The sequence below is a fragment of the Zingiber officinale genome, chromosome 1A (assembly GCF_018446385.1).
Source record: "Zingiber officinale cultivar Zhangliang chromosome 1A, Zo_v1.1, whole genome shotgun sequence".
Classification (NCBI taxonomy): Eukaryota; Viridiplantae; Streptophyta; class Magnoliopsida; order Zingiberales; family Zingiberaceae; genus Zingiber; species Zingiber officinale.
In genome coordinates, this window is record NC_055987.1 from 67,405,156 (window position 1) to 67,423,718 (window position 18,563).

The 18,563-nt window shown below is 38.1% G+C and overlaps 1 non-coding gene across 1 annotated transcript; it reads right to left on the bottom strand.

Annotated features, from left to right (window-relative positions):
• Positions 1 to 1,003: 1,003 nt before the first annotated feature.
• LOC122039215 lies at positions 1,004 to 1,109 on the bottom strand. The gene has a single exon (XR_006128094.1). It is a non-coding gene; the product is annotated as a small nucleolar RNA R71 (small nucleolar RNA).
• Positions 1,110 to 18,563: the final 17,454 nt, after the last annotated feature.

Below are 18,563 nucleotides of genomic sequence, written 5' to 3' on the forward strand. Positions count from 1 at the left end.
GTGCAATCTAGGAACGTAGGACCATGGGCCCTTGTGACAGAAGGATGATCCCTAGAATCGGACTTCTTAAATTACCTTTTCTACTTAATGGCGGTAGAACTTGGGTAAACTCTTCAATGCGATCTTCGTGGGGTTGTATCGGACTTTAGTTAGAACTCCTACACAAGTGTAAGCATGGAGTTAGGTAGACGAACAATGCATAGGGACATTAGCTAACATCACAACGATACCTAAATCCTAGTATCTAATCCCCTTCATTCACTTACACTCTTTTCTCTTTCTCATTTTTCTTTTCTTTCTATCTAGTGTTTGTGAACCATTTTTAGATTGTCTAGATAATTCACCATGCGAAGTTGACTAGTTCTTAGTCAACAGTCCATGTGGATCTGATATCTTTTGTATTACTGGCGACGTAACCATGCACTTGTGGTGACGTAACAAGTTTTTGGTGCCCGTTGCCGGGGACTGTTTTCGATTAACATTAGTTGATTAGCATATGAGTTACTCTAGACATTTTTCTTTTTCTTTATGTATTTTCTTTCTTCTTTTCATTATGCATTTTATTTCTTGTCTTTAATTCTACATTTTTAATTTTTCCTTATATTTTTTTAGATACCATGAGCACTAACATATCAAGCAGGCTTTTAAGAGATTTTTCTGTACCCACTTCTATAATATTTTTTATCTCCTATTGTGCAGCCTCATATTGAAGCAGAAAGTTTCCAACTAGACCCAGAGTTAATTTTCATGATACAAGGTCACAAATTTGGAGGAGAAGTATCAGAAAGTTCTTATCTGCACCTTGAGACATTTCTAGAGCTTTGTGATATGGTGAACTATGAAGGAGTGTTAGTGGATGCAGTTCGATTGATGACATTTCCTTTCAGTATCAAGGATAAAGCAAGGACTTGGTTATATTCTTTCTGTCCTCAAAGCATCACAAGTTGGGAGCAATTGGAGAAGAAATTTCTAAATCATTTTATCCCTCCAAGTAGAGCAATTTACATGAGAAATTGCATCACAAATTTTGCTCAAGCAAATGGAGAATCATTATTTGAAGCATGAGACAGATTTAAGAGTCTACAAAGATAGTACCCTCATCATGGTTTGGAAAAATGGCTCACCTTGCACATATTCTATAAGGGAATTTCTTTCTCAGATAAATGTTATCTGAATTCATCAGCTGGAGGTTCTTTTATGAATAAGAGTGTGGATGAAGCATATACATTAATCGATCAAGTGACATTCAATCTCCAAGAATAGTCAGAAAAAAGTTGGATGGAATCTCCCTCAAATATTCAAGAAGTGCAAGTCATAAATGCAAGAGAGCCTGTCAAACAAAATGCAGCTCAACCACCCAAGCATGTTGAAAATCACAAGTCACAGAATGAGGAGTTCAAACATTTGGGGGAAAAGATTGATAGCATAGTTTTAAAATGGTTCAAAGAAGACCTTCCTCCTACACAGACAAGATCTAGTGTAAATGATAATGATATCAAGTTGAGAAGTGGCAAGAATCATGAAGAACTTCTGAAGAAGGATTTGTTTAGAATTGAGGAGAAAAACAATAGAAGAGCACAAGAATTCAGTTCCATTACTCCAAGAAGTTCACAAAGGCCACAAGTACCCTTCCCTCAATGATTAATCACATCAACACTAGAAAGCAAGTTGGGCTGCCTTCACAAGCTCAAAGAGAATATGGGAAAAAGGAAGTTCAGTCTTTCCCAATACCTTCATTAAGGGTTCCTTTTCCACAAAGGCTAGTGAAGGTCAATGAAAATAAAGACTTTAAAAAATTATGTGATTCTAATATGGTTAAGTGCAGATTTCTAGATGTATATAAAGATAAAGACTCTTCATATGAGGATTGTAATAATAATGCAGAGGATAACAAGTTTTCAGATCTACCTTCTGGGTTTACAGGGTGTTATGATAAAATTGAGTTTTCAGATGAAGAATGTGATGTGGTAGATCAACTTAAAACTGCAAGTGAAGCTATTGATCCTCTTGTAATTGATTCTCCTGTTGAGGATATTGATGTTGGTTTATTTTTTAATGTTTGTGTTGTTGATGATATGGAAGAATGTGTAGGGAGCTGTGTTATGGAAGCATTATCTCAAGAATCACCTCCTTTGTCTACACAACCCTTAGAGATAATGAGAGTTGCAAATATTGAACACGTTGTGGACCAATATGTAGGGACTTATGCAGAGTTAGCAGAGTCTCAAGAATCACCACCTTTGGTAGGACCAATACCTGAGCCAGAGCTAGAACCATCATTTGATTCAAAAGAAGTCACATCTACATGTTTAGAACTTTCAGGTATCTCTCAGCAAAGTAAGATTAGTACTTCTTGTGATCTTTTAGACAATTTTATAGAGGAACCTATATTTAACTTTGTTGGATGTGATTTAGTTTTTATTTCTTATTCTACTTATCTTAATATGGTTTTGGTTCTATCTTATTTAACATGTATGTGGGAGATTTGTATTTCTTCTAAGTGTGCAGATTTTCATGAGGCCGATATTTGGAAGCTCAATCTGAACCATCTTCGACCACCTGAAAAAACTTCCAAGAAGACGAAGATGGAGAGAGTTATACTTTACTCTGCAGCTCCTTTGATGAAAGCTCTCTCTATAATAAGAGCCCCTGGTAGGAGGGTTCTAAAATATCTTACCCCTTTAAGAGTGAGATTTAGATGAATCTGATGAAATGGTCGAGCTAATGACATTAAACAAGCGCTTCTTGGGAGGCAACCCAAGTTTAATCTTATTTTCATTCATGTCTTTAGTTCTATATAGTTTCATTTCTTTCTTTATAATAAACATGTATCCTCTACTTAATTTTTGTTGTCAATCTTCTTTTATATGACTCAAAGATTAGGAGGAGGACAACTACATGATGAGAAGTTCATGACATAGGCATTTGGAGCTCATCATTTGGTAACTTCCCTAACTTCATAAAACCTCCTCCATATATCATTTCTAGTTTTCATTGGGACAATGAAAAGTTTAAGTCTGAGGGGATGCATTGTTGGATCGAGATGCGCTAGAGGGGGGGTGAATAGCGCTCGCGGCTTTCACATTTTTCGAATCATAAAACTATCGGAGTTAAAACACGCAGCGGAATAAAGAACGAACACACAGAAAGACACGAGAGTTTTACTTCGTTTGGAGCCTAGATCGACTCTTACTCGAAGGCCCGCGATCCTTGACCGCTTTCCGTGGGCAACAACTATAAGTTCGTAAAAGTGTACAATAAGATATTACAATTGAAAGCACTAAAACAAATTATACTAACAACAATAAAGTAGCAGAATCTGAAGCTCCGGGTTGTCAGGGGCTTGTAACAGCACTTCTGGATGTTTCTTGAGCAGCTTGTAGCATAAGGATTGCTTGGAGTTCGTTGTGTTGAGCTCTGGTCGAAACCCTCTTATAAAGGGTGTTCAAGGTGCCTCCATCAGGCTCCAAGGCGCCTTGAATCCCTAAGTATTATCCCGAAAATAATTCTGAGATGAAGCTTTGACCGTTGCCTCTTATCCATCTTAAGGCGCCTTTATCACTGTCCAAGGTGCCTTAAGCTACCTGTTCAAGGCGCCTTGAGCTTCCTTCAAGGCACCTCCAATCCTTCTGGACAGCTAGCTTCGGCTCGCACCCGAGGCGCCTCCAAGCTCCATGGAGGCACCTCGGTTGTTCATCCGAGGCTATTCTTTACACTTTGGTCCCTGCAAGATACATTAATCCCAAATATATCCTACAGCACAAAGTTAGCACATAAAACATAATAGATATGATAATGACAGTCTCCGGACTGTTCGGGTCTGACTTCGGGTTTCCAACCGGAAACCCTAGGTCGACCCGACGCCTACTGTTCCCTCTACGGGGAACACGTCCTCACGTACTCCACTCAGGAGATTTACCTGATGCCAGTGCGATCCTCTAGATCGACTGGACTTTTGCTCGATTCTCGATGCTTCCGGACTTTCTGCTGGACTTCCGCTTCCCGGCTGGTCCAGTCTTTCACCTGGTTCGCGACACCAGGACTTTCCACCTAGGGTTACCCCCCCCTAGGACTTTTGCCTGAAGCACTCGACCCACCAAAACTTTTCGCATAGGGTTACCACCCCTTATGACCTAGGGTTACCACCCCCTAGGATTTTTACCTTGCCTAACCACAGTTAGGGCTTTTGCCTAAGTACACTTAGGACTTTCCTGCAATCTCATTCAGACCGTTAGATCACCACACATCTTAACTTTGAATCCTTTGCCATTATCAAAACTTAGGTTCAATCGTCGGATGTTTCCCGCACCAACAATCTCCCCCTTTTTGATTATGGCAACCCGAATTCAAAGTTAAGTAAAACAAATGCATGAATATATTAAAAGGTTTTAAGTGAGCAAGGTTAAGTATATAAATTCAAATAAAAGCATAACTTAAGCTAACACTTAAACTTTGTGATGCTCCCCCTTAATACAGGGCTTCCCTTTTAAATATTTACATTTGAATTTCCTACTCTCCCCCTTTGCCATTTATCAAAAAATTTCACCTAAGTTTAAAAGGCTAATATATAGTCGACTGTGATGGACAATTTTAGCCACTATTGAAACTTAGTTGTTTTTGAAATATACTTAGCTAAATTTTAAAAATATTAGAGAAAATTGAAGTCTCTTTTTACTTAGTAAAAAAAATATTTTGAAAACAATGATTTTCAATACTTTTAGGTAAGTAAAAATAGCTTAGCAAGAATTTATAAAATGTTAGATTTGAAGGTTTGCTAAGTTTGAAAAAGTTTGAAGGTTTCTATATGAGCTTAGTCTTTTGCAAATATTGAATTTTGAAAATAGAGCTTAAGTTAAAAAGACACTTAGCTTAATTTGAATAAAACAATATATTGTTGAATACATGGGAGTAAGAGCTTTTTAATTTTTAGGAAGAAGAGGGAGAAACTAAATATTTAATTTAGTTTATTTAATCAAATTGGTTGGTCCTTAAGTCCAAGCATGAGTCAAAATTTATTTTAATCAGGTATCAGATCCCTAAAGTGTAGGACCGTTGGGCCGGCTAGAAGGGTTGGTAAATAACCTGTCAATTAAAAATAGACAACCCTTCCTCGAACGATTAAGCTAACACTTGTAAAATGAATTAAGCAGATAAATAAAAGCATAAAAGAAAAGACGAGGCACCAGATGTTTACTTGGTTACAACCGATGTGGTTGTTAATCCAAGGAAGATTAAGCTCAAAAACTCCTTCAGGCGGAGAAGCCTCTTACAGCGTTTAGGCACAGAAAATAGAAGCTTAACTACAACTAAAACATACAAGTGTTTGGAAATAGAATGATCGTGATTGTTGAAAAGCTTCTGGACCAAGGCTATATTTATAACCTTGGTCGAGGCGCCTGGAAGGGTTCCGGGCGCCCTGGGGGGGGATAAAATTTATCCCCCAATGGTTGGATCGAGTCAAAGCTCGATCCTGTGAAAAAGTCACTTCCGGGCGCCCCGGACAGTTCCGGGCGCCCCGGACAGTTCCGGGCACCCTGGAGCCAAAAGTCAACCCAGTTGACTTTTGGTCCGTGCTCTCTTCTCCGGTTCAGCTCACCTCTGGTCCGGGTCTTTCTGCTCTGGCTCCGCTTACTTGGGTGATCTCTGACATCCGGAATAGGGCTCACCCGAACCCATCTTCCGGTCTTCTCGAGCGTGCTTCCCTCCGGCTTCTCGTCCCTCGGAATTGCCGCGTGTCCCTTCTCGTCCACCAGCGTACTCATCTGCAGACTTCGTCCCTCGGTCGCACCCCGTGCCGACCTTCGCGCTAGCTGCGTCTCTTGCTCCCCGAGCAATCTTCCGCTCCGGCTTTCGTACCTCGGAACCACTGCGCGCACTTCCTTCTCGTCCGTCGGTGTACTCTTCCGCAGCACCTCGTCCCTCGGACGCACAGCGTGCAGTCCTTCTCGCTAGCTGCATCTTCCGCTGAGTACCTGTGCTCCTAACCTCCTGCACACTTAGACACAAGGTTAGAAACAACGCAGGACCTAACTTAACTTGTTGATCACACCAAAACAACCTTGGGGTTCCAACAATCTCCCCCTTTTTGGTGTGATCAACCCAAGTTAAGTTAGGGTCAACAATAGATATGAAATTAAACAGTTTATTGCAATAACATGCAACATGATAGAAAAAATTAAATTTCAAACATTCCAAATTTTAATTTTCAATTTTCTACCTCCCCCTAGACTTATACTTTCCTTCTCCCCCTTTGATCACAATAAAAATGGGGAACAACTAAAATCTAAGGGTTGACATTTGAAAATATATTTCAATAATTTTCAGGGAAATATTTCTAAGTCAAGACAAATTTCTAACTCAAGAAATAATTTTTTTAAAAAAAAAAATTCAAGTATTCGTCATCAATAATTAAAAACTTTCTAAGCCGAAAAATTTATGCAAGAAAATTTTAAGAGAATTGATAACATTAAAAGAAATTTTCTATGCATTTATTTATTTATATATTCTAATGCTTTTATCAGAAAATTTTAAATTTCCATTTTAATTTATCATAATTTCTTAACTTTGAAGCAAGAAATTTTGAGCATGTAGAAATTTGTGCAAATTGTAACATGTCATTTTGAATTCCTAATTTGCAAAGATATTTCGATAATATAAACTTGATAAAGTTTTTCGACAATACTTCTGATTTGCAAACTTCGTTCGACAAAATATTTTGTAATTTGCAAAAGTATTTTGATAACATAAATTTGCAACAATCTGTGGATAATAGATTTACTACTCCGAAAAACTCTTTCGATAATATCTCTAATTTGCAAACTTTGTTTAAAAAAATGTTTCATAATCTGAACAAATTTTTAGATCCGGAAAAAGTTTTCGATAATATTTCTAAGTTGTATAATTCTTTCGTAAAAATATTTTGTAATTTGCAACAATTATTCGACCGAAGATTTTCTAATCCGAAAAGTTCTTTCGATAATTCAAATTTTGGTTCGCAAAAATCTTCAGGTAATTTGATTAATTAAACCATTTGTTCAGAGAGTAGAGGTCATACCTTACTTACCTCGTCGAACGTTGGTTCTCCCCTTGTTAAATTAATTTCTTCCGAAGATTCTCCCCCTTCATCGATCTCGGGATGTACTTCGGCTGTTGGGGCTGTCTTGGTAATTTCTTCCGTCTCGGATTCTTCTGATGACGGCTCGATGTCTATTGAGGAGACGACTTCAACCGGTTCTTCGTAGAGCATTAAGAACTTTTCCGAAAGTTCTTTCGCGCTTTTGTACTCTCCGACTCTGTCGAAATCTTTAGTTGGTATTGCGCTTAGAATGTGAAACTCTGCCCGAGCATTCGCCATGGACTCTTCACGTTGCTTCTCGTTCCAGAGGCGTATGCCGATTTTCTCTCCATTCGTGTCTTTCGGTGCTTCATAACCTATTTTCATTATTAGAGAAATACCAATATCAGAGTTAAGGAATACCTTCATTTGTTGCTTCCATGAAAAAAAGTCGCTAGCTCCGGCTATTGTTTTGTTGCTTCAGACAGCGGTTAGTCCTTCTGAGGCGTACTCGGTTCTGATACCACTTGTAGGACTGTTGGGCCGGCTAGAAGGGTTGGTAAATAACCTGTCAATTAAAAACAAACAACCCTTCCTCGAACGATTAAGCTAACACTTGTAAAATGAATTAAGCAGATAAATAAAAGCATAAAAGAAAAGACGAGGCACCAGATGTTTACTTGGTTACAACCGATGTGGTTGTTAATCCAAGGAAGATTAAGCTCAAAAACTCCTTCAGGCGGAGAAGCCTCTTACAGCGTTTAGGCACAGAAAACAGAAGCTTAACTACAACTAAAGCATACAAGTATTTGGAAATAGAATGATCGTGATTGTTGAAAAGCTTCTGGACCAAGGCTATATTTATAGCCTTGGTCGAGGTGCCTAGAAGGGTTCCGGGCGCCCTGGGGGGGATAAAATTTATCCCCCAACGGTTGGATCGAGTCAAAGCTCGATCCTGTGAAAAAGTCACTTCCGGGCGCCCCGGACAGTTCCGGACGCCCTGGAGCCAAAAGTCAACTCAGTTGACTTTTAGTTCGTGCTCTCTTCTCCGGTTTAGCTCGCCTCTGGTCCGGGTCTTTCTGCTCCGGCTCCGCTTGCTTGGGTGATCTCTGACATCCGGAATAGGGCTCACCCGAACCCATCTTCCGGTCTTCTCGAGCGTGCTTCCCTCCGGCTTCTCGTCCCTCGGAATTGCCGCGTGTCCCTTCTCGTCCACCAGCGTACTCATCCGCAGACTTCGTCCCTCGGTCGCACCCCGTACCGACCTTCGCGCTAGCTGCGTCTCTTGCTCCCCGAGCAATCTTCCGCTCTGGCTTTCGTACCTCGGAACCACTGCGCGCACTTCCTTCTCGTCCGCCGGTGTACTCTTCCGCAGCACCTCGTCCCTCGGACGCACAGCGTGCCGTCCTTCTCGCTAGTTGCGTCTTCCGCTCGAGTACCTGTGCTCCTAAGCTCCTGCACACTTAGACACAAGGTTAGAAACAACGCAGGACCTAACTTAACTTGTTGATCACACCAAAACAACCTTGGGGTTCCAACATAAAGTACAAGCATGCTTAATCTTAATATTTCCTTCACTAACTGTCTAACCTTTAGCTACTTGTTGATTGCCTAGAGGGCAACAGCTTTCACTTGGTTAGTCGAGTTAAGTCATTTAGTCCAGTTAGCCTTGACTAGAGCTGGAAGACTTGACTTGATTACTGTTAATAAAGTATTTATCGCCCAAACTCATATTGATGCACAAAAATAAGCATTCTTGAGTCCAGGCTGTACCCTATGCATCTCACACCATTCTATGTTTTTCAAACACAAGCAAGGTATACCTAGGTGTTTGTGAGATGCTCTGGCTTAAATCTAGGGGAACATGATATCTAGGGTAAGGCCTAAACTAAGTCCAATTTTTGAAAATTCTAAGAAAAGGGGATTTTGAAATCATTATTTTTCCTAGAATTTTTTAAAAAGAACATAATGATTAAGTAGGAAAAAACAACATCTATTCTACCCAGCACATTCCTATTTGTCTTCTAAGTGCATTGAACTCAAGTTCAGGTAAGGGTTTTGTGAAAATGTCAGCTAGGTTTGATTTGGACTCAACATAGTTGAGTGCAAGTTCACCTTTAGCGATGTGATCACTTACAAAGTGGTGTTTTACCTCTATGTGTTTAGTCCTAGAGTGGTGAATTGGATTTTTAGTTAGATTAATTGAGCTTATGTTATCAATTAAGATTTTTGTATTTTTGTATTCTAATTGATAGTCTTTTAAGGTATGCATCATCTACAAAAGTTAAGAGGCACACTCTCCTAGGGCTATGTATTCAGCTTCAGTGGTGGATAGAGCAACACAATGTTGCTTTTTGCTTGACCAACTTACTAGGCACTGACCTAGGATTTGGCAGCTATCACTTGTACTTTTTCTGTCCAATTTGCACCAAGCATAGTCTGAGTCAGAATAGTCAAACAGGTCAAAGGTGTTAGTTCTAGGGTACCAAAGTCCTATATTGAGGGTGCCTTTTATATATCTAAGTATTCTTTTAACATATGTTAAATGTGATTCTTTTGCACAAGATAGGTATCTTGCGCATATACCAACTGCAAATATTATATCTGGTCGACTTGCAGTTAGGTAGAGTAGGCTTCCTATTATACTTCTATAGTACTTTGGGTTTACTGATTTTCCTTCTAGGTCCGAGTCAATGTTGATGTTAGTGGTCATTGGGGTATTTATGATTTTAGAATGTTCCATGCCAAATTTTTTAATTAGTTCTTTGGCATATTTAGTTTGGTATATGTAGACTCCATCTTTTGTTTGTTTAATTTGTAAACCTAAGAAAAAATTTAGTTCTCTAACCATACTCATTTCAAACTCATTTTTCATTAATTTAACGAATTCTTTTAGAAATTTGGAGTTAGTTGAGCCGAAAATTATATCATCAATATAGATTTGGGCTATGAAGATGTCTTTTTCTATAGTTTTTACAAATAGAGTTGGATCTATGTGACCTTAGTTAAAGACTTTGGATGTTAGGTAATTAGATAGCCTTTCATACCATGCTCTAGGAGCTTGTTTAAGTCTATATAAGGCCTTTTTCAATTTAAATACATGATTAGGATAATCTAGGTCCTCAAATCCTGGAGGTTGGTTTACATAGACCTCTTCCTTAATGAATCCATTTAGAAATGCGGATTTTACATCCATTTGGTATAACTTAAACCCTTTATGTGCTGCATAGGCTAACAACATTCTAATGGATTCAAGTCTAGCTACTGGTGCATAGGTTTCGTCGTAGTCTAAACACTCAATTTGACTAAATCCTTTGGCTACTAGTCTAGCCTTGTTTCTAACTATTTCACCCTGATCATCCAATTTGTTCCTAAATACCCATTTGGTGTCAATTATGGACTTATCTATGGGTTTAGGTACAAGTTCCCAGACTTGGTTTTTTTCGAATTGTGCTAGCTCTTCCTGCATAGCAATAATCCAGTCTGAGTCGGGTAGGGCTTCTTCTATAGTCTTAGGCTCAATCTTTGAAATAAGGGCAATCTGACTCAGGTTCCTAAACGAGGATCTAGTTCTGACTCCTAGGTTTTGATCACCCAAAATTTGGTCAGGTGGGTGAGAGGTACTTGCTCTAGTTGGTCTTATATTTGGGTCAGAAATTAGTTCATCTGGTTTATTAGTGTTGGGATGAATTTCATCATCTTCATCAGTTTTTGGATTAATGTCAATATTTTCATCTATATTTGGTAGATTATTTTCTTCATCAAATATTACATTAGTTGTTTCTTCAACTTTTAGGGTATTTTGATTATAGACTCTATATGCCCTACTTGTTATAGAGTACCCTAAAAAGATTCCTTGGTTTGATTTGGGTGTAAATTTTCCTAAGTAATCTTTAGTGTTTAAAATATGAACTTTACACCCAAAAACTTTTAAATAGTTTAAGTTAGGAATTTTATTATAATATATTTCATAAGAAGTTTTATTGTGAAGTTTGTTAATTAGAATTCGGTTTTGGATATAGTTTGCAGTATTTATTGCTTCAGCCCAAAATTGATGATTTAAATTATATTCATTTAACATAGTCCTAGCGCCTTCTTGTAGGGTTCGGTTTTTACGTTCTACTAGGTCGTTTTGTTGGGGGTCCTAGGGCAAGAATATTCATGTTTATACCCATTGATTCTACAGAATTGGGTAAACCTATGATTTTTAAAACCCCCCCCCCCCCCCCCCCCGTGATCACTTCTTATTCTTTTAATTTTAGTATCTTTTTCATTTTCTATTAAATTACAAAAATTACTAAATACTTCAAAGGTTTCATCTTTCGTTTTTAGAAATTTTACCCAAGTGAACCTAGAATAGTCATCAATTATAACTAAGTAATACTGATTCTTACTTAGTGACTTGGCTCCATGTGAATCAAATAGGTCTAGATGTAGGAGCTCAAGTAAGGAGTTGGTTCTATCTAGATTAGTTGACTTGTGGGTTGACTTGGTTTGTTTTCCTTGTTAACAAGCATTACAGATTGAGTTTTCAATAAATTTTAGTTGGGGTAAACCTCTAACTTGACCATTTTGACTCATTTTTGAAATGAGTCTAGTGTGAGTGTGGCCCAATCTTCTGTGCCACAGATCAGTTTCCTCTTGTTGTGTTAGAAAACACTTTGTAGAGGATGTGGGTAGGTCAATTGTGTAGATGTTATTTTTCCTAAGCCCCTTAAGAGTGATTTCAGAGTTTTCAATATTTTTAACTACACACCTAGATTTGTCAAAGGTAACTAAGTATCCACTATCACACAACTGACTTATACTTAGAAGATTAAAATTAAAATTTTCAACTAGTAGAACTTTTCGAATAATAAAATCGGAACTAAATTCGATATTACCTTTTCCGATTACCTTAAGTTTACCGTTGTTGCCGAATGCAACTGATCCTAGGTTCTTTAGTTTGAGTTTAGTAAACTTCAATCTATCTCCAGTCATATGTCTGGAGCATCCACTATCCAACATCCATTGATCCAATTCCTACACATAACTTAGCTGAATTGGTTTTTTTTTTTTTAATGGATTGATAGATAGCTCAATTGAGAATGGCTCCCTAGTTTTTCACCTCACCCAATCTAAGTTGACAATCAGTTAATCCTATGGGTGATTGTGTGATGGTTGAATAAAAGTCCTTTAGGTTAATTCATCTTGAAAATAATTTTAAGTTAATTAAGTTTAAAAAGAATTTTAAGTTAATTTAAAAATAATTTAATTTTGAAAGTAATTTTAATTTAATTAATTTTGAAAATTAAGTTTGATTGATATTGTAAATAATTTAAGTTAATAATTTTTAATTAATTTGAAAAATAATTTTAAAATTAAGTTTTAAAAGATTTTTAAAATAATTTTGAAATATTTTGAAAATATTTTTAAAGGAATTTTGAAATTAAGTTTTTAAAAGATTTTTAAAATAATTTTGAAATATTTTGAAAAGATTTTTAAAGGAATTTTAAAATTAAGTTTTAAAAGATTTTTAAAATAATTTTAAAATATTTTGAAAATATTTTTAAAGGAATTTTGAAATTAAGTTTTTAAAAAATAATTTCGAAATATTTTGAAAAGATTTTTAAAGAAGTTTTGAAATTAAGTTTTAAAAGATTTTTAAAATAATTTTGAAATTGTTTTGAAAAGATTATTAAAGGAATTTTGAAATTAAGTTTTTAAAAGATTTTTAAAATAATTTTGAAATAGATTTTTAAAAGAATTTTAAAAGAATTTTGAAATTGATTTTTAAAAGTTTTTTTTAAAATAATTTTGAAATTGATTTTTTAAAAGATTTTTAAAAGAATTTTGAAATTGATTTTTTAAAAGTTTTTTAAAAGAATTTTGAAATTGATTTTTAAAAGATTTTTAAAAGAATTTTGAAATTGATTTTTAAAAGTTTTTTTTAAAAGAATTTTGAAATTCATTTTTTAAAAGAATTTTAAAAGAATTTTGAAATTGATTTTTAAATGTTTTTTTTGAAAGATTATTTGAATTTTAAATTCCTTAGTCATCTCACCCGATCTAAATTTTCAATCAGGGAATTCTATAATTTCTGTGAGATGAATTGAGGTTCAATTTAAGGGTTTGGTTTAACTTTGTGTTAGATTCAGGTTTAGCTTTGGGTTAAACAAGTAAGCGTTCTTTGGATAAACTTCTGGGCTATGGTGAGTCACAAGGACCTCATTAAAGTAACCATGCCTTCGAGGTTTTCCAAATAGTCCTACCCATTGAACTTAATACTGAACCTTGGTCTAACTAGTTAGGATCCATTTAAGGGTAACTTCGGTCAGTTCCACTTGGCCAAATGCACCAGGTTGAAGTCATATCTTCCTAGACATGCGATACCCAAGCTTCCCTAACGTACTATCATCCAAAAACTTCATCAGTACCGTGGGTCAAGTTAAACCTAGCCCATTTTATCTATCCTTAATTACCCTGCCGGGTAGTCTATTTTTGTTTACCCATTTCGGGTAGATTAAGTTCGGTTACCCAATCGGGTAGTTAGTTAGGGGTGCCAGCTATTCTGGATCCTCCTTCTATCTTTTAATTGAATTTTAAATTTAATTTCAAATTTTTAATTTATTTTCGAATTTTGAATTTCGAATTTTTAATTGAATTTTGAATTTAATTTTGAATTTTTAATTTTTGAATTTTAATTTAATTTTGAATTTTTAATTGAATTTTAAATTTTTTATTTTTAATTAAATTTTGAATTTTGAATTTTGAATTTAATTTTGAATTTTTAATTGAATTTTGAATTTTAATATTTTTGTTTTAATTTATTTTCGAATTTTGAATTAAATTTTGAAATTATGTTCGTTTTATTAATATGATTTTTCTTTTTGCTCCCCCTGGATCATAGCCTCGATATGGTCTATCGAGATAGTGTATTTGATCCTTCGGGATCCAATATTGACCAAGTCCAACTTGATTAATCAATTTGGACTTGGGGACCCATGCTTGGACTATTTTTCTATTTGTTCTTTCTACAAGAGATAAGTAGGATTTATATTTTCTTTTTGGTTTAAATCCTAGACCAGTTCTATTGTAAACAGCTCTTTGTGTCCCAAGAATTAGGTCAAGATTCTTGGAACCTAAAGAAAACCGTTCTAGTATTTTCTCCAAATCCTTGACTTGAGTTTTCAGACTGGAGTTCTCTTCTTCAAGTTTTTGAACTTGAGTTGAGTTTCCAGTCTGAACTAGTTCAGTCAAAGATTTGGAGTCAGTCACTTCTTTAAGGACAACTACTTCCTTTAGAAGTGACTTAATTCTAAGATTCGACTTAGCTAATTTTCGTAATAAATAATTGACTAAGTTATTGAGTCGAGGGATACTTATAGAGGGATCGGGCCCTTCGGAAACGGATACGGATCCATGGCTTCACTCAGGATTGGCCTCTGACTCGATCTCGCTCTCGGATTCGTCGGTCTGGTCCCGGGCCATCAGCGCAAGTAAACTCGTCTGATCGAGTTTGTCGTCGTCGTCTTCTGAGGAAGATTCGTCCCATGTTGCCTTTAAGGCCTTCTTCCTTCTCTGCTTCTTTGCATCCTTTTGATTCGGGCAGTTGGCCTTGATGTGCCCCTTCTGGTTGCATCTGTAGCAGATTACTTCGAACTTTACCTTAGAACTTGGTTGGGCCTCCTTGGATTGGACTGCCTTCTTTAGGTCCTTCTTGTTGAAGTCTTTCTTCTTCTTGTAGAGTCTCTTCACAAGGTTCATGAGCTCGGTTGTTAGTTCTTCATCTTCATCATCTGAGTCGGGTTCTTCTTCTGACTCTGGTTCAGTTCTTCATCGTGATCTCGTTTCGCGCGTTCGACTGGTACCTGCAACCAAAGCAACCCCCTTCTCGGTTGGCTGTGTATTAGTCTGCTCATGTAATTCAAACTCACAGAATAATTCATCTAGCTTTATTGAAGATAAATCCTTGGAGACTTTGTAGGCATCTACTATTGATGCCCACAATGTGCTTCTCGGAAACGAGTTTAGTGTGTACCTTATGACGTCCTGATTCTCTACCTTTTACCCGATTCTATGGAGAGAATTGAGGATGTCTTGAATGCGCGCATGTAGCTGACTTGCCGTCTCATTTTCCTACATTTTTAAATTATACAATTTATTGAATAGTAAATCACGCTTACTTACCTTGGTATCGAAGGTCCCTTCGTAAAGCTCGATCAGCTTCTCCCATAGCCCCTTGGCGCTTGAGAATGGACCAACGCGGTTTAGCTCCTCCTTTGTTAGCCCGTACTGGAGGGTACAAGTTGCTCTGGCATTTGTCTCCACCTTCTTGATTAATGCAGGTTCCTAGTCCTCGCAGGGTGTAGGATTGCCATCTTTACCCGTTGGCAGATCCAAACCAGTCTTGACGATCATCCATGTCTCGAACTGGATCTTCAGGAAGTTCTCTATTCTGCCCTTCCAGTAACCAAAGTCCTGTCCGGTGAAGAGCGGGGGACAGACAATGCTATAACCCTCTTGTTGGGCCATTTTAGATTAACTAAGAAGAAAATAAACGACAAGAAAATTCTAGGACTTTGTCCTGGATTAGTAGTGCGGGAAGTATTTAAAAAAATGATCTCGAGTGGTGTTGCACCAACTTCGAGCCAAAAACCGATTCGAGAAAAGAATTAGAATATAGCTAATAAAGCTAAATTCTAATTGACTCCGAAAAATCTGAAAACACCACGTAAAATTATTTTGAATGGTGGTTGCACCTATTCAAAATGACTCCGCTCTGATACCAATTGTTGGATCGAGACGCGCTAGAGGGGGGTGAATAGCGCTCACGGCTTTTCGAATAGTAAAACTATCGGAGTTAAAACACGCAGTGGAATAAAGAATGAACACACAGAAAGACACGAGAGTTTTACTTCGTTCGGAGCCTAGATCGACTCCTACTCGAAGGCTCGCGATCCTTGACCACTTTCCGTGGGCAACAACTATAAGCTCGTATAAGTGTACAATAAGATATTACAACCGACAACAATAAAGTAGCAGAATCTGAAGGTCCGGGTTGTCGGGGGCTTATAACAGCACTTCTCGACGTTTCTTGAGCAGCTTGTAGCGTAAGGATTGCTTGGAGTTCGTTGTGTTGAGCTGCTGGTCGAAACCCTCTTATAAAGGGTGTTCAAGGCGCCTCCATCAGTCTCCAAGGTGCCTTGAATCCCTAAGTATTATCCCGGAAATAATTCTGTGATGAAGCTTTGACCGCTGCCTCTTATCCATCTTAAGGCGCCTTCATCACTGTCCAAGGCACCTTAAGCTACTGTTCAAGGTGCCTTGAGCTTCCTTCAAGGCGCCTCCAATCCTTCTGGACAGCTAGCTTCGGCTCGCACCCGAGGCACCTCCAAGCTCCATGAAGACGCCTCGGTTACTGTTCATCCGAGGCTATTCTTTGTACTTTGGTCCCTGCAAGATACATTAATCCCAAATATACCCTACAGCACAAAGTTAGCACATAAAACATAATAAATATGATAATGACAGTCTCCGGACTGTCCGGGTCTAACTTCGGGTTTCCAACCAGAAATCCTAGGTCGACCCGACGCCTACTGTTCCCTCTATGGGGAACGCGCCCTCACCTACTCCACTCAGGAGATTTACCTTATGCCAGTGCAATCCTCTAGATCGACTGGACTTTTACTCGGTGCTCGATACTTCCGGACTTTCTGCTGGACTTCCGCTTCGCGGTCGGTCCAGTCTTTCACCTGGTTCGCGACACCAGGACTTTCCACCTAGGGTTACCCCCCTAGGACTTTTGCCTAAAGCACTCGACCCACCAAGACTTTCCGCATAGGGTTACCACCCCCTATGACCTAGGGTTACCACCCCCTAGGGTTTTTACCTTGCCTAACCACAGTTAGGGCTTTTGCCTAAGTACACTTAGGACTTTCCTGCAATCTCATTCAGACCGTTAGATCACCACACATCTTAACTTTGAATCCTTTGCCATTATCAAAACTTAGGTTCGATCGTCGGATGCTTCCCGCACCAACATGCATTAGATGCATTACGTTTAGTTTAGTTTTTGCATTTTTCTTTTACATAATAAATTTTTACTAGTTGCATCATTCATCACATCATGATTGTTTGTTCCTTAATGCAAAATACTAGCACGTTTTATCTAGATATTTATGTTGTGTGATTTGGTATGCTAGTTGTAGGACCGTGATCGTTCGATAGAGGGGGGGGTGAATATCGATTCGAAAACTCGAGTGTAAAAGTACGCAGCGGAAAAGTAAATGAACACAGTTGATTTTACTTCGTTCGGAGCCTATGACGACTCCTACTCGAAGGCCCGTGGTCCTTGACCACTTTCGTTGGGTAATCACTAGCAATTCAAATATGATTACAAAAAGAGTACAAGAAATGCTAATGAAACAAAGTGATACCGACAAGGAAATTAACCAAAGAAGAAGGAGCACTTTGTCAGAGCTTTGTTAGCGTCGTAGGAGCGTAGAGCAGCAGGGCAAGCAGTCGAAGAGTTCTCAGTTGTGTTTGAAGCTCTACCACTGGGGCTTCTTTTATATGCTGCTCCGGGCGCCTGGATCCCTTCCGGGCGCCCTGGTGCGACGTGGCAAGTCCAGTCAGGATGCTCCACGTAGTGAGGCGACGCAGAGGATAAAAGTTGCCTCTGGACGCCCGGACCACCTTTTTCCAGAGATTCCTTCTCCTGCAAAACAAGGTTAGTCCGAGGCAAAATATACCCTGCAACACAGATTGTTAGCACAATTTATAAAGTATGAATTAACAGAAAAAGTATGACTTAGATTCCGTCTTTCCGAGACCGGAATCTAGTCACGATCTCGACTTAGATTTCCGAAATGGATCTAAGCCGGATCGACGCCTAATGTTCCCTTCCCGGGAACGCGTCCTCGCAGTCACTCCCCTCCAGTGACTTACCTTACTTACCTGCCAGACGTCCGGTCAGCCCTTCGACCCGTTTGGACCTTTCGCCAGCTATCCGGTCAGCCCGTCGACCTAGCTGGACTTCTTGCCAAGCATCCGGTCAGCCCGTCGACCTAGCTGGACTTTGTGCCAGACATCCGGTCAGCCCGTCGACCTGTCTGGACTTCTCCTGCACACTCGATCAAAGTGTCAGACAACAACAAAACTAACTTAACCTATTTGTCATTCATCAAAACCTAGGTTAGACCATTAGTGCTACCCGCACCAATAATCTCCCCCTTTTTGATGGAATGACAACCTGGTTAAGTTAGTGAAAAGACGCAAAAAATAAATAAAATAGGTACATGGTTTTTAAAGTTAGTTTTAGTGTTTTCAATTTGGTTTAGTCAATTTGGTTTAACTAACTTAACCACCTAACCCTCCCCTTTTGGCATTCAGCAAAAATAGGCAAGGGTAAACAAGCATAGTGTAGAGTTACTGTTAAGAAACAGCTAATTTTGGAAAATATTTAAGTTTGATTCAAAATTCAAAGATACTGATAAAAGTACAATTTTAAAACCAAGTTAAAAAGATA